Genomic DNA, 3,917 nt, shown 5'->3' on the forward strand with positions numbered 1-3,917 from the left:
TCTTTTCATCTACATTTTTGCAACCACTCCTTGGCTGCTTCCTTTCCCACTTTTTGTCTCTGTGAATGTGCCATGTGGCAGTCCTCTCAATTTCACAGCCTGTTGCAGTCCGGAGTTATTTTCTTTGCAACAGTGAGTTGTTGTTTTTTTAATGCCATGAAGTTCCTAGACAATCACATTTTATGTCCTATGGCCCACTGTGAAAGGAGGAGACACTGCAAATCCAAATCATAGTACATTTTCTTTAACCTCTCAAAGGTTAGCAGAATACAGCAAGGATAATTTCATCACTCTCGCTTAGCCTGACAATTATTGCGGTAAGACCGAAAGGGATCACACTTTAATAGGCTTTAAAGATTTTAGTCAATCGGGAGCCTGTGCTTTACTCCCAATTTTGTTAATTAAAGTTGTGCCTCAGTAGCCACAGAGGAGTTGTTCAGGATTATGGTTTATTATTGTCTTGCAGGGTCATGGATTCTTGTGCAAATGTACAGGAGGAAAGCTTGGTGTCAACTTAAATGAGCAAACGATGACATCTGTGAGAGCATGATTTTTAATTCACCATTATGTATTTATCCACAACTTCAGGTAAACTAATTTATACAAGGAGTTTTCTGTGGTTTCCATAGTAAGGCACAGATGTAGCAAAGTTGGGAACAACATACCATTTCCAAACTGTGCCACAAACAAACAGAGTTTAAATAATTTTGTTTCAGTTCCCTGTTTATAGAAGGCTACAAGAGAGGTCATTACAGTGGTACCTCGGGTTACAAACACTTCAGGTTACAGACTCCGCTAACCCGGAAGCAGTACCTCGGGTTAAGAACTTTACCTCAGGATGAGAACAGAAATTGTGCGGTGGAGGCGTGGCAGCAGTGGGAGGCCCCATTAGCTAAAGTGGTACCTAAGGTTAAGACTGGTTTCAGGTTAAAAAAACAGACCTCCAGAACGAATTAAGTTCGTAACCAGAGGTACCATTGTATTCAACTACAAGGGAGTCAAAGACTGCACTTGTGGGTTTCACTAAGATCCTGCCTTCTTATTTTGCAGTAACTGAATCACTGCACCAAACTTCAGATACAGAGAATGATGGCCAAAAGAGCAGTGTAAGACAGGATGGTGAAAACAACACAGACATTTTAATTCTAGCAGGCCTAAAGCAGAGGTGGCTAATATGTGGCCCTCCAGATGTTGTTGGACTCTAATGCCCATCAACCCCAACCAGAATGGCCAGTGGTCAAGGAAGAAGCGAATTGTAGTCAATCAAAATCACCCCAAACCCCAGTCTAAAGAATCTAACCACAACATCTATCCTAGAAACATCAATCATCACTCAGGTAGACTAATATCTGTTTTACTGATATTAAAAAAATGTTTCTATTGCTATTGTTATTTCTGTACTATGTACACAGCTGTTGTTGCTGTTGCTCCTGCAAAAGTGTGTTTTATAAAGAAACTACATTTTTGACAGTTTGTACCCCGAGCTACAAATATATTACAGTTCTGAAGATGAATCTCACAGCCAGCCGCTCCTGTGACCTTTCCTCTCCTTTCCTCTCTTCTCTCCCCTAAGTCTCCGGACCTAAGGAGATGAGATGATAGAAAACTCCACTTTTCTACAGTCCCTCTTTAATGAAAATGGAGCATATCTGAAGCCAAATGCCAGATGGTGCTTGCTGAGACTAAAACTGCAAAGGGTTCCTAATTAAACCATTAAACTAGGGGTTGAGAAACAGCAGCTCCCAATTTCTCTCTCCTCTGCTTTTTGATAGCCACATAGAAGACGCCCCAGCAGGCTGCATAAAGATCCTTTCAAGCTCACCCCTACATTGATCCTTTGGGAACCCAGAATGGCAAGAGGCAGTTAATTTAAAGCTAATTGAGAAATCTCTTTCCTGTCTTCACATCACCAAACAAGGTGTCAGGGACTCAGCTGGTCTTTGTACCCCTAACAGGAAGAAAATGTACAGAATAAGGGAAGGGAAGATGCTACCTTGTTTTCATTTCTCACACAAAGCATTGTGGCCTCTGAGCTTTTACTGCCTGAACAGCAAGTTAGCTCATCACTTAGAGCTTCTGAAGCATGATAGTGGAACCAGAGGTATAATCCTAAGTCAACACAAGCTGTAAGCCTTGACGAAGTCTTCTTGGGGTCACACAGCAGTGTGGTCCAGTGAAAATGACTGCTGTGACAGAGTAAGGGCAGATGCTGTGAGAATGGGCTGAGGAAAGAAAATATTGAGGAACTACATAAGATGCAGGGAATCTAAATCATGGTTGTCAACCACTTTGAGTGAAGATTGTGTCTAGAAAGAAGTCAAAAAGCCTCTTTGTTGTTGTTGTTTAGTCATTTAGTCGTGTCCGACTCTTCGTGACCACATGGACCAGAGCACGCCAGGCACCTCTGTCTTCCACTGCCTCCTGCAGTTTAGTCAAACTCATGTTTGTAGCTTCGAGAACACTATCCAACCATCTCATCCTCTGTCGTCCCCTTCTCCTTATGCCCTCCATCTTTCCCAACATCAGGGTCCTTCCCAGGGAGTCTTCTCTTCTCATGAGGTGGCCAAAGTATTGGAGCCTCAGCTTCAGGATCTGTCCTTCCAGTGAGCACTCAGGGCTGATTTCCTTAAGAATGGAGAGGTTTGATCTTCTTGAAGTCCATGGGACTCTCAAGAGTCTCCTCCAGCACCTCTTAAAGAAACACAAAGAGAAAGGGAGTTATGGGGCACTGGTGCTGCCATACTGAAAGCTCCACTCCTCACAGATGTGGTACAAGCACTATCTGCCACTTGCAAGTTCAGCTGAACAAAGCAGTCAACTGGGCACATAGAGAGCAAGGCAATCCCTCCAGTAACACTGATCCCAAGCTATTACGGGCTTGATATACTAATAGTAAGTCTTTAAACTTGGCTTGGTAGCATATCAGCAGTTGGTGCAGATCTTTAAGCAGAAGAGAAATGTGCTTCCAGGATCTCACCCTTGTCAGCAATTGTGCTGCAGCTTCTGGGCCAACCACACAAAAAGTCCCTGGATGTGCATTTACTTCCATCACAGTTTGGCAAGCTTAAGCTTTGGAGAGGCTCTTTTGCCTAAAATTTCATCTGCTTCTGTCAACAGTGAAAACAGCAGCAGTGTAATATGATGGGAGACAGATATATAGATATAGAGAGAGGCATAGATGGAAGCCATGTGGGAATCAGGAACAGTCATTCCCACCCCTGGCCAGAAGTTCTTCCTTAAGCATGATTCCAAAGCTTTCCCCCACCATGAATGACTTGAACATTGTTGAGGGTCTTCTTGGACCACTTGCTGATTTTTCTAACTATCATATCAGTTGTAATGTGCTATGGTAATGCTGTATGATTTTTAATTCTGTTTTTACAGATATGCCACAGACCACCTGAATGAAGCTTCTTGAGGCCTGTGGGCTACAGTTTGGGAGCCCCTGGCATAGATACCTAACACTAGTCATACAGAGAGCTGACTCCAAAGATGACTTATTTAGCTATGTATCACCCATAGATACTACCCATTCATTTTATCTCCACAGTAATTAGGATAGAGAAGAAAGGATTCTCAGAGATTCGTTTGCTTGCAGATTTGTATGCTGCCTTTCTGTGATAAAATCAAACTCAGGATGGCCTACAAATAAATATATAAATCATAACAAAAATTAAAAACAAACCTCCACATCGGTTTTTAAATAGAATAAGATGTACATGGAATCAAAGCAGATGTAAAGCCCTGCCTATGATCTTTCTTCTAGCTTGTGTGCAGAACAGAAGACAGCAATGTTATTTAGGCAACCAAATCTGCTTTCAATGTGTTTCTGAAATGCAAATGTTGTACAAACATCTTCATGTGTGCCAGGGCAAAAAGTTCGACTTAAATCTGCGTACAGGAAGCAAATTGTAGGG

At 42.3% G+C, this 3,917-nt stretch overlaps 1 long non-coding RNA gene across 1 annotated transcript; it reads left to right on the forward strand.

The window, feature by feature from the left end:
• Window positions 1–262: 262 nt before the first annotated feature.
• On the forward strand, window positions 263–3,638 carry LOC310660176. Its single transcript, XR_014503274.1, has 3 exons — window positions 263–317; window positions 467–588; window positions 3,385–3,638. It is a non-coding gene; the product is annotated as an uncharacterized lncRNA (long non-coding RNA).
• Window positions 3,639–3,917: the final 279 nt, after the last annotated feature.

The sequence above is a fragment of the Podarcis tiliguerta genome, assembly GCF_965153285.1.
Source record: "Podarcis tiliguerta genome assembly, chromosome: 11".
Classification (NCBI taxonomy): Eukaryota; Metazoa; Chordata; class Lepidosauria; order Squamata; family Lacertidae; genus Podarcis; species Podarcis tiliguerta.